Below are 13,072 nucleotides of genomic sequence, written 5' to 3'. Positions count from 1 at the left end.
ACTTTGGGGAATTTCGATTTCAGTTGATTATTGAGAAGCCATCTATTTAAGAGGGTTGCTTGGAAGGTTAATGTCCCAGACTAATGTTGTGTTTGCTCAGGCTTTTGTTACACAGGACATATACACCCTCTTGCTAAATTCAAATAAATATTATATAAAATCAAGTGCATGTTGATCAAGTTCATAATTCTAATGAGTGGTTTGATATAGAATACTGAAAGAAGTCAAGGGGTATCGGAGGTGTGGGCAGTGAAGATGAAAAAACTTATTTTTACATGATGACCTGATGTGGTGTTATTCAGAATTATAGTATTGGTCCAATTGTTCTTGTTTTCTTGGGCTGTAGGTCTTCAAGAAAGCAGAATGTCCAAATTCCTTGGATCAGAGATAGGGAATATATGACTCTTCAGACATTGCTCAATAACCATTCCCAGCATCCTTCATATGATTGAGTCTGCTCTGAATGTATCAGTTAGCAGCATCTGGGGAGCCATTTGTTTCTCCGTCTTATATTAAATGGAGGGGTGGGAAAGTGACTCAGAGTCCTTCTATTATTTCTCCAAATGTAGCATCCTACAGATGTGTTGAACTTTCAAAATTTCCGTCTAATAAAACAAAGAGGCTGCCAATGGGAGAGCACACAATTCTACATAAGAAGCATCCATTTTGTTATGGAGATTCTGGCTTTTTTCTTTCCAGCACTGTAGTCCATGTAAGGGTCAAATCTGGAGGCAAATCATCCCTTCTGATTCTCACTGAAACTGCAAACTGAAATACAGGTAATCCTCGACTTACAACCACAGTTGAGCCCAACATTTCCATTGCTAAGCAAGACAGTTGTTAAGTGACTTTTGCTCCATTTTACGACCTTTCTTGCCACAGTTGTTAAATGAATCACTGCAATTGTTAAGTTAGTAACATCGTTATCATCACTTAACATTATCATTGTTAAGTGAATCTGCCTCCCCCATTGACTTTGCTTGTCAGAAGGTCACAAAAAGTGATCACACGACCCCAGGACACCTCAACCATCATAAATACAATTTTGATCATGTGACCATGGGGATGTTGCAACAGTCATAAATATGCCAAACAATCCTAAATCCCTTTTTCAGTGCTGTTGTAACTTCAAATGATCACTAAACAAATGGATGTAAGTGAAGGACTACCCATATATATGTCAGTGGCTAAAACGCTGAGCTTGTCGATTGAAAAGTTGGTGGTTCAGCGGTTCGAATCCCTAGTGCCACGTAACAGGGTGAGCTCCCATTACTTGTCCCAGCTTCTGCCAACCTAGCAATTCAAAAGCATATAAAAATTCAAGTAGAAAAATAGGGACCACCTTTGGTGGGAAGGTAACAGTGTTCCGTGCACCTTTGGCGTTTAGTCATGCCGGCCATATGACCACGGAGACATCTTCAGACAGCGCTGGCTTTGAAACAGAGATGAGCACTGCCCCACAGAGTCGGGAATGACTAACACATATGTGCGAGGGGAATCTTTACCTTCATACACATAATCCCAACCTTATCCATATGCTTTCTTGTTGTGCCTATTCAGCAAAGATGGACTCAAAAGAAGATTAACTAAAAACATCACTCTGGACCAATCTGACCCAAATTATCTCGTCAATATGCCATCTAAGCACACGACACAATTTTATCCTTTTCTCCTGAATCTTGTTTATGATTAATATTCCATTTTTTCTGCACATTCAGGTTTTGAAGTTTCTCTCGAGTGATTGTGGCTTCGCTTTTCCATGATCATAATGTTTCTTGGTGGGTGTGGTTTTAAAATCTGGTCTCATACCAAAGATTGGGATAGAGCCTGCCAGTTACAGGGGAATATACACTGTTGGCGGAGCCAGCAAACAGTTAATCTTTAAAAGAAGAACTGGCGCTTTGCTCCAAATTCTTAAAAGAAGAACTGGCACTTTGCTTTAAATTCTCCTGGGAGGAAGGAATTTGCAGGCAGGAAATTTATTTATTTTTTAAAAAAAAATTCTAATCACATCAAGACATTTGAGTGATTCTCCAAAAAGAAGGAAAAGAGTTTGAGAAGGTTTAAAGGGGGGAAAAAAACATATATACAACATTTTATACGATGTACTAAACTTGATTTATGGCTTACTGTGAATGTTCATGATGTTGCCAGCTGCCTCCTTTCTGGTTGATGCAGCTGGAAAACCACCAGTGCTGGATTGCTCAGTACTTGTAGTCATCTGTCCAAGTCTTTCACCTGTCTTAAGAGAATCAAACTTAAGCATCCAGTTAGCAAAGATGGAAATTGGAGACTAATTTCACTGTAAGTCCTGAAGAAACCAATGGTAGATCCACCAGTGTGGATAAGGAGGATAGGTGGTTTCACTTAACCATATAACCTTATTCCTTGCCCTCCCTTTAATCAGTTCCTCAATTTCCTTGATATGTTACCTATCCTGAACACAATCATAATCAGGGTACATCAGGGGTGAAATGTAAAATTTGTTACTACCGGTTCTGTGGGTGTGGTTTGGTTGGGGGGAGGGTAATGTGACTGGGTGGGCGTGGCCAACTTTTTTTTTTAACTTTTCAAAGCATTTTTTCTAATGCTTTGAAAAGCCTCTGCCGATCAGGCAACTCAGCTGAGATCGTCAGAGACTTTTCAAAGCAATTTTTTTACCACCTCTTCAGCCAAGAGGTTGCAGAAAAAAATGCTTTGAAAAGCCTCTGATGATCCCAGCTGAGCCCTGTGATCATCAGAGGCTTTTTTTTTTAACTTTTAAAAGCATTTTTTCATCGGAAGAGGTTGTAGAAAAAATGTTTTTAAAAGTAAAAAAAAAAAGCCTCTGATGATTGTGCTGCTCAGCTGGGCATTGTGGGGGGGGGGCGCAGGGATGTTTGCTACTGGTTCTCCGTACCACCCGCCGTCATCGTTACCAGATCAGGTGATCTGGTCCGAACCGGGAGCATTTCACCCCTGGAGTACATATTGGATGTACCATACTTTTTTGTATTTACTTGTTACAGGTAGTCCTCAACATACACCCATCTGTAAGTTTTGTCTGTCAACAGTTTTGAAAAAAGTGACTTATGAGGATTCTTTGCACTTACCCATGGTCACGTAATCAAAATTCGGGTGCTTGGCAACCAGTATGTATTTATGACAGTTGCAGCGTCCCAAGGTTCTCTGATTGCTATTTGTGACTTTCCCAGCTGGCTTCTGACAAGCAAAGTCAATGGGAGAAGTCAGATTCACTTAATAACCATGTGATTGACTTAATAAATGCAGTGATTCCTTTAACAACCGTGGCAAAAACTTTTGTAAAATTGGGTGTAATTTATTTAACAACCACCTTGCTAAGCAATGGAAATTAAACTCTGGTCATAAGTCAGGACTACCTGTATTTGTCTTATATCTGGCCTTTCTTCATTGGCAAATAAATGCTCATGATACTTACATAGCTAAACTTAGGAGATATGTAGGAGAAAGAACCAAACAAATACTCGCCAGTCCAACTTAATTAGATTTTCCAGTCTGGTGGAATTCTCACATTATCTCTGGCAGAAGAAAAAGAACACTGGGAATTTATATTCATAGAAAATGTGTGTAAGGAAACTTGGAATCACTTGCTATAACCTAAAACTATTTCGAGAGGACTGTAAAGAACTATGAAACGGTATATAAGTCTAAGTCAGGGGTGTCATACTCATGTCATCACGTAATGTATCACAACCAGTGGTGGGTTCCTCCTGGTTCGGCCGAGCCGGTACCGGTGATGATATGACGTCACCAAACCAGTTCTCTTCGTTCGGGAGCTGGGCCCCCCCACCCCCCTACGTTATTCTTACCTTTTATTTGGCCCCGCCCCCAATCTATTCGCTGACTCCCAAGTCCCAGCTGATTGGCTAGAAGGAAAAAACTCTTAAACTCTTGCCGCAGGGCTTCAAAGAGCCGCCCTACAGCTGATCAGTGTTAAAAGGCAGTGTGGTGGTAGACCAGTGCGCTCGAAAAACAAATGGGTAGACCAGTGCCTCCAAAAACAAATGGGTAGACTCTGCAAGCAGTTAAAAGCCTGGTAGACCAGTACCTTTGCTAAATCCTAAAGAATTGTCACATGACCATCAAACCACACACAAAAAATAAGCCACGCCCACAAAACCAGTAGTAAAAATTTTTAGAACCCACCCCTGATCACAACCTTCGTTAAACCGGGCATGGGCATGGCCAGCGCGTGATACATCCAGCCTGTGGGCCGTGAGTTTGACATCTGTGGTCTAAGTGCTGTTCTATTTCATCAGTGTGGGAACTGCCCCCAGGTGAGTAAAACTCATCTCTTCTCTCGTTCTTCCAATAATAAAAACGGAGCAGTTTCAAGTCCCTCTTAGACCCCCTCCCTCTTATTCTGAAACTAGATCTAAAGGGATCAACGTGCCTAGCCCTCTGAACAATTTCCCCCCCCCCCCTCCCATCCAATCATTCTGTCCCAGAAAGTTGCTTTAAAAAAAAACAAAACCAGCTAATACATCCCTCTTCCATCTGTGGCAGCTATAACAAAAGGAGGGGAAAAAAGACAATACCGCCCAACTTAACATTAAAACATGAACACCATAGAAGCAGTGTAATCAAAATTGAGGAGTGTGAATATCCACTTCACATTCATTACATCGAGATGGATGCTTCCTTTTTTTTTTTTTTTTTAATGAATGAAACAGCTGTCGGGGCTAACCGTAGTTGAAATCTCTTGTTGCTTTGTCTTGAACGTTGTGTTTCAATGGGGAGGCCAGAACAGTAGTTTTTAAAAGAATCAGCCTCCCAGAGATAATCACAGGCGATTTCCCCCCCCTCCCTCTTGAGAAAAGCATGTCTTCCCATTATTTTTTTTTTATAAGTGTGGCTCAGCTGCTTGCCTTGCTATGAATTTATGGATGGTGTTTTTTAACATACCTTTTTTTTTTTTTGCAACTGCTCCTTGACAGTCATGAATCATATTATTGTTCTATTTGTACCCTGTGTTTTTTCCCCCTTCCGAGTAATTCAGAGCCATTTGCAGATGGCTTCCTGGCAGCTTCCCATTAAGGAAACTTTAGACAGGTGTCCCATTTAGCTTGTGAACCATCCATTAAGGAATGGTAGTCATCAGGGCAAGATGATGGTGGGGGGGGGGGGGAGAGCAAAGTTGTGGACAAGAAAAATTGGTCCTCTATTGAAATTCTTACATTTATTAAAATTAGGACCACAGACCAGTTCAAGGCCTTGAGTCAGAGGTCTTCAAACTTGGCAGCTTTAAGACTTGTGGACTTCAACTCCCAGAATTCTCCAGCCAGCACAGCACAGCATAGCATAGCTGACTGGAGAATTCTGGGAGGTGAAGTCCACAAGTCTTAAAGCTGCCAAGTTTGAAGACCTCTGCTTTGAGTGGATTGGTGCCTGTAGGTTTTAGGCTGCAATTCTAATCTCAAGGTCTAAAGAGTGGATGATCCTTTTGATCAGAGATCAAGCAGGAAGGACTGCTCTTCAAGGAAGGTAATACATTATGAAAGGTTTTTTTTCCCCAAAGGGATGACTTTGTTTTCAAAGTCACAGAGCTCAACTACAGTTCCTCTATCACTCCAGGCAGTAGAGACAGGACAGCAAAAAAAATTGGAATTTGTCATTCAACAGGTATTAGAATTAGCGGGAGGAGAAGTCGTGAAGAAACCAACGAGGGAATGAGAAGGTTAAATAAATCTCAAGCCTTCCTCTGGTTTATCTGCCGTAGATCCTTCCTCCAGGAAGTAGATGTCTCTGCTTTTTGATGGAGTATGAGTCATACAGTATCTGCAGAGAGGTAAAAACCTGCATTGGTGAGCCAGCAAAGGTAATTCTTGTCATTTAAAATAAATCACTTTAGAAGACACACACACACACACACACACACACACACACACACACACACACACACTGTGAAAGAGAAGAGGGAATAACTTCTAAGATGGCGAAAACCATTTGGAATTCTTTATAAATATTTGTGTAAAAATGTTTAATACGGTGTCTAATGAACAGTAGACTTTGTTGTCTTAAATCATCTTTAATATGCACTCCAGAAGTTGAGAAGCTTGTGGAACAGTTTCCCTTAAATCTATCAGTGGCCGTTTTAGCAAGCAGAACACATGGCTTTCTCTCAAAGTCCTTCTTAATTTCTCTCTCCCTCCCCACCCATTCCTCTTGGCCTTGCTGAAGATCTGTGGTTTCAGTGGCACCCTTGGGGAAGTCGGAGGATCACAAGTTGTCTATCAGCTGAGCATTGTCCTGCTCTGGCCTTGTCTTTCCTGGACGGAGTTCTTAGATAGTCTCTTTCTTCTTCTAATAGATGATTAGCAAAGCATCTATTATCCTTTCATGCTTTTGTTGAGCAGTGGTCATAGAGTTTCTGAGGATGCTGAGTCAGCCTGGTGTATCTAATGTAAAACGAAACAGGAGGAAAACAGAGAGCAACCCATAGACTAGCCCTGAACCGAATACATATAGTCCTTGACTTACGACCACAATTGAGCCCAAAGATTCTGTTGCTAAATGAAACATTTGTTAAGTGAATTTTGCCCCATTTTACGACCTGTCTTGTCACGTTTGTTAAGTGAATCACTGCAGTTGTCGAGTTAGTAACATGGTTGTAAAACGAATCTGGCCTCCCCATTGACTTTGCCAAAGGGTTGGAAAAAGTGCTTGCGTGACATGGCAATCATCAACAAATATGAAGCATTTGCCAAGTGTCTGAATTTTGATCACATGACCATAGGGATGCCGTAACGATCATGTGTGAAAAACATAAGTCACTTTTTCCAGTATCATTGTAATTTCGAACAATCACTAACTGAACTGTTGTAAATCAAGAACTACTTGTATGCAGCACCCCTCCCCCTTGACTATGAAAGATGATTTAAAGGAATGGAAAGCTTAGGATCTGAAATATTTGGAAAGTTAAGGCACTTGTTATGCCTTCCTTTTCTTCCTCCTTATGCTCTTCTTTTCTTTTGACAGCAGCAGGAGCAACCTGCTCCCTTCCACAAATGACCTTGCCATGAAGCTAGCAACCATCTCTCATGGCTGGAGTCAATTTGAGTGGCTCTTCTTCTTATTACTGAAGTTACTTCCACTTTTTAGAAGGGGATTGAGGTCGACTCATTTTACCCATGAGTGGACCTTCCTTCCATAATTCTCTGAAGCATTATAGTCCCCATGTTTTTCCGTTGAGCCCTGACTTGGGGATAGGGGTAGAATGACTCCCGGAAATATAATGAGCAGAGCAACCCCACCAAGTTGGTATTACTCGCATGTTTCTTTCTCTGTCAAGGCATTTAAAAAGATAGAACCAGTTTTGGTGTAGTGATTGAAAAAGCAGGAGACAGGGAGTTCTAGTCATCTGTTAGGCATGAAAGCCAGCTAGATGACTTTGGGCCAGTCACTCTCTCTCAGCCCAAGTCACTTCACAGAGTTGTTCTTGTGAGGAAAATAGGAGGAAGAAGAAATATTACCTATATTTGCTACCTTGAGTTATTTATAAAAATAGTGAAGCCAGTGGAATGGAATGGAATGGAATGGAATGGAATGGAATGGAATGGAAGACAGACAGACAGACAGACAGACAGACAGACAGACAGACAGACAGATACCATGTTTCCCCCAAAATAAGACTGGGTCTTATATTAATTTTTGCTCCAAAAGATGCATTATGGCTGATTTTCTGATTAGGTCTTGTTTTGGGGGAAATACAGTACTAAACACCTCCGTCTGGTTGACCATCTTAACGGGGGCTTATTTTTGGAGTAGGGCTTATATTACGAGCATCCTGAAAAATCATGCTAGGGCTTATTTTCCGGTTGGGTCTTATTTTGGGGGAAACAGTAGATGGATGGATGGATGGATGGATGGATGAATGGATGGATGGATGAATGGATGGATGGATGATAGATGGATGGATGGATGGATGGATGGATGGATAGATAGATAGATAGATAGATAGATAGATAGATAGGAGAGAGAGAGATGGAGGGAGAGAGAGAGATACCAGTAGTGGTGAAGGAAAATCACATGGATAAGTGCTACTATACTGTATGTCAGGGGTCATGGCAGTCCATGGCTTGTTAGAGATCAATCCACAAAGCTAGAGATGAACGGTGGGCAAGTGAGCAAAACCGAAACCTTCCCCTCTTCCCCCTCCCACGTCCATGGAAAAATTGTCTTCGATGAAACCGGTCCCTAATGCCAAAAAGCTCATATAGTGAAATGGAAGTATTGGATATAAAGGATTATTGTTTTGCAACGAGGTTTGAACGCTCAGCATGTCTTCTTCAATCAAGCCAAACTCATGTCCTTCCTGGCCAGTGTGGCCCATAATTGAAGGGCACCAGGTTTTAGAAAGCTGGTTTAGTGGCGCTAGTCTGAGCTTGAAGAATGTTAAATTGGCTTCAATTGTTCCAGAGCAATTGACAGTCAGTCCCCTAAGAGCTTCTATATGCTGCAGAATGCAACAGTCTCTGATATTATCTGTGGTTGTTTGCTCACTCAGTAGAACAAAAATGACACATGTGGATTTCCTTCGGTGGGATCTAAAAGGGCAAATAAAAACCTCTCTACGCTTGTCTGCTTTTGCCATGTTGCAGCTGATTGTTCAACAGTGATAGAGGGGTGGTTAAAAAGAGAGAGAGAGAGGTCTGTCTGTTGATTTTTGTCAAGCATGCCGATCTGTGCAAATCGGAGTTAACCACTCTTGTTTCCGGGGACCCAAAGGAAGACGGTGTGAGACAGCAAGAAAAATGAGGGACTTTCAGGGGCAGCTGTGTTTTACTAACCCAGTCATAATGCCCCTAAAAATCCTTATTGTTCCTTGCAATGTTCAACTATGCTCCGCAGTCAAGAAAGATTTTCAAAGGTGAGTTTCCATTGGGTTTCCAAAGGTTTGGTTTCCATCCGACGGTATAAGGATCCTCAGTTGGGGTCAAAAAAGAGTTGCAAACTCTTCCAATCTTTAATAGCATCAAACAGATGAAATGTTTTTTTTTTTGTTTTTTTTTTTGCTTTTCTGTGTTGTTGTTCGTGACAGGCCCTTCCTCCCCACAACACTCTTCTATTGAACAGACAGATACAATATTTATTAAAGAGTGTTGTAAGTTTTTCCCTGCGCTGAATGTAAATATGCACGCATACCGATCGTGCTGTTCCCGTTTGTAGTCAGCGGCGCTAGGCAAAGTGCAGAAAAGAAGCAAGGCACAGTAAGCAAAAGAAATGAAGGACGTGCGATAAGGAAAAAGAAGAAGAAAGACATATTGCAACATTAAGTATTTATACCAACATTACGGGTATATTGTAGATACAGAGCAGGCCAGATCTCTTAGGTAACTACCATATTGGGCTCGCTCAAACTTTGGCAGCCTTCTTGAGAGTACATTGTGGAATTCTGAAACTTTTATGCTATAGACTCAGAAGTTTGCCAGGAGCCCTGCTGAACAAATGTCTTTTCCATGCACACGGGGTTTTGATGCACACATGGTGTTCCCAGAAGAGGTTAGCCAGTGTTGGAGACAACCCCACGGAGTTCTTTGACCTGATTCCATCAAGTCCAACATACACACCAGAAGGCCTTTTCTGCCTGAGAGCTACTGTACAACAGTTTATATCTCAGCTGGTTTCATTTTTATGAGCTCGGAGCTGAGGTATGTTTCTCTGAACAAGGTTGTGCAAATATTCTCTGCCAAGACTATTAAGACTCTGCCAAGAAAAAGCTGCATTTCACTCTGTCTCTCCCTCTCCCTCTCTCAAAGACTGAAAAATTTTGCATATGCACTTCTGATGTAAAAGAAAAACAATTATTTTTGCTTGCTAGCTAACTCTTGGCTTCAGCTAGTCTTATAAGGCAGGACAACATGAAGTAGTCAAGTCTTTCTCCTAACCGCTAAGAACCACACTCTGTTGAAAGTGCTTTAAATTTCTTTAGTCTGCAAAGGGATCGTAACATTTGTGCTTGAAGATGTGAATTTTCCTATCCTAGATTTCTTCTGGCAACTAATCTATTTTATCCTCTCTTTTTTTGGTCCATAGGGTTCTGCTTCCAAGAAGCATTTCTTGAGTGACAACTATACAGAACATTGCAACTTGTATCCGTGCTGCAAAGTTTCAATTGCACACACAGGGCAATCTTTTATACTAAATTTCTCAACTGCTTTCGAGACTTGATGCAATTCCCAATCTGGTACAAAAATGGGGAATTTCTCACTCTTCTAGATTTTGCAGAGTTATTATTCCTTTCATCCCAAATAGCATGGATATGGAGAGGAAAACCAGGAGTTGTAATTCAAGAAGTTCTGTGAAAGCTGAAATTCCGCACTCCTGATCTAGGGCTTTTTTTTTTTTTTGGTTAATTTGGCTGAGTCTTATCTAAGGCTATGGTTTTCCTGTTGTCACAGGTAGTCCTTGATTTTCAACCATTCATTTACAACAGCACTGAAAAAAGTTACTTATGACCGCTTCTAGCACTTCGGGTTGTTGCAGCATCCTCACAGTCTGTGACCAAAATGTGGACACTAGGCAACTGGCATGTACTTAAAACTGTTGCAGCAACCTGGGATCAAGTGACCCATCATTTGCAACATTCCCAGCCAGCTTCTGACAAGAAAATTCAATTGGTGGAGCTAGAATTTGCTTAACAACTGCAGTGGTTTACTTAACCCTGTGGTAAAAAAAAAAAAAGGTTGTAAAATGGGCACAATTCACTTAACAACCACCTTCCTTAGCGATGGAAATTCTCTTCCCAATTGTGGTTGTAAGGCAAAGACTACCTGTATTAGGTGGACAAGGTTGGAAGATTTGCCTCCTTCGATTAGCTGAAAATTATCTAGATCAGGGGTCTCCAACCTTGGCAACTTTAAGACTTGTGGACTTCAACTCCCAAAATTCCTCAGCCAGCTTTGGGAATTGAAGTCCACAAGTCTTAAAGTTGCCAAGATTGGAGACCCCTGCCCTAGATGACATGAACTGTAGTGTACCTCATCTCTGACTTGCAATTGGGAATGGTGGGACTTGTAGTCCTGCGCATTTGGAAAGCATCAACTAGGACAAGGTTTCCTACAAAAATGAACTCACCCTGAAGAGCTTTATAGGAGCTGGTCTCTATCCCAATATGAATGGATGTACTCTCAACAGCTAACTCCATCTTTATCAACATCTTAAAACAGGTAAGCAGAAAAACAGCTGTTCAACTGTTGACTAAGGAAAAGATGCTCAAAAGACCACTTGGCATAAGGATGCCCATCTAGCCAATTGGTTAAGCTATTCCTGTGCAGCTCTAGATGCTGCATCAATCACCTACTTTAAGGAAGGACATATTGATGCAAATAATCTTTTTTAAATTTTATTTTACATGAGGAGCGCAATGGCTCAGGGGTTAAGATGCTGGACTTGCCAGCTGTAAAGTCAACAGCCCAGGTTCGAGATCCGAGTGCCACATGGCGGGGTGAGCTCCTGTTACTTGCCCCAGCTCCTGCCCACCTAGCATTTTGAAAGCATACACATACAAGTAAATAGGTACCACTTCGGTGGGAAGGTAACAGCGTTTCGTGAGCCTTGGCGTATAGCCACATGGTCATATGACCATGGAAATGTCCTTGAACAACGTGGGCTCCCTCGACTAAGAAACGGAGATGAGCACCCCTCCTTAGAGTCGGACATGACTGGTCTGGGGAAGCCTTTACCTTTCTTTAAGGATGCATGCTTTTCCAAATTATATCAAGGCAATTGCTGCTGGCTATTCTAATGTGCAAAATGCTGTATTATATATCAAATGCTGTGAAAATAAACAGAACTTACAAATAAATGCTTGGGATTCCTTAGTTCATTGTGTTTGCACTCTACTACTGTTCTGCAGGAAACTCACTGAAGCCAATAAGAGACTGTTTCATTTTGCCCTCATAAAGCAGGCTATTTTTTTGAGCAGTGAGAATTAGAGCTGAACCAAGATTTGGATCCAAGCTTCCAGATGAAATCTAACAACACATGAAGAATAAAAAAAAGGGTTTATTTCAATGTTTCTTTCTTTCTGACTAGATAGATTGTTGAGGATGGAATAGAGAAAGGAAAAGATATTTGGTTATTAATGACAGATGCTTATTCTCAGTCCTCTGAAAAGATCTGGTGAAGATTAAATTGGTTGTTTCCAAGTTATTCAGTCTTGGATGTTACTAATTGCTTTCTGCTTGGCTACATGCTAAATATTAAGTGTCATGACAAGGAGAGTAATCACACCTAACTCCAATGATGTCTTCAGGTAATCAATATTTTGGTAAGCAAAGGTAAAAAGCATTGCTGGGGTTTTTGTTCCTTTTATGGGGGGGTTGTGTGGTGTTTTTTGGGTTTTTTTGCTTTTGCAATTTTAGCGGGGATCCACTGAGCAGAATATATAAAGTTTCTAAATAGTGGATGGAGGGGAAGCTGTAATCCTGTTAATAATATTCAGACATACCCCAAGAGATGGAATTGCAATAAATTCATGGTAGACTGAGGAAACTCATTGATGCAATGCATAATTAAGCTGATATTTTTTAATAAAAAGGCTTGTTATATCAATATGTATATAACGTTTTAGACAGCTGTTTCAGTAGAGAATGACAATATTTCATTGTAATCCATATATAATCTACAGCTGTAACCAATTTATTAATCACAAATAACATCAGGTTTTCAAGATTCCATATATTATCATTCCATATATTATTCTTTCCGGTGTTGAAGAACCAATATACAGTAAAATATAATGTCTTTTGCCCCTCTGGGTAGGATGAGAGGTTTAGTCCAACATGTCTGAAGAACATCTACTTGCGGAAGGCTGGTTTAGAGGTTTTAAAGAGTGAAGTTACAAATGAAGATAAGATCCTAGTCAGTACTTGTAAAGAAAGAAAAGTCTTTCAAGTTAACTTCATTTCCTGATAATGTCCATCGAGTTTCCTTGGCAATATAATTTGCTAGTGATGCCTTTTGGGACTTATTTAATTTTTTAAAATTCCAATTATGTCACTGGCCCAAGATATCCTGCTTGGTCTCTCATCCTAAGACTAACGGATTA

At 40.8% G+C, this 13,072-nt stretch overlaps 1 long non-coding RNA gene across 1 annotated transcript in view; it reads left to right on the top strand.

Moving 5' to 3' along the window:
- Positions 1–11,827, top strand: part of LOC139312744 (uncharacterized) — a 55,035-nt gene extending 43,208 nt beyond the window's left edge. The window contains exon 2 of the long non-coding RNA XR_011600028.1: positions 10,057–11,827. This is a non-coding gene — a long non-coding RNA (uncharacterized lncRNA). The remainder of the gene's footprint in view (positions 1–10,056) is intronic.
- The last annotated feature ends 1,245 nt before the right edge of the window (positions 11,828–13,072 follow it).

This window comes from Pituophis catenifer, unplaced genomic scaffold (assembly GCF_029215685.1).
Source record: "Pituophis catenifer annectens isolate HBS135680 unplaced genomic scaffold, rPitCat1.0.hap2 SCAF_2, whole genome shotgun sequence".
In the NCBI taxonomy this organism is placed as follows: Eukaryota; Metazoa; Chordata; class Lepidosauria; order Squamata; family Colubridae; genus Pituophis; species Pituophis catenifer.
Note: the sequence above shows the minus strand (reverse complement) of the source record. Positions and strands in the feature narration are given on the sequence as shown.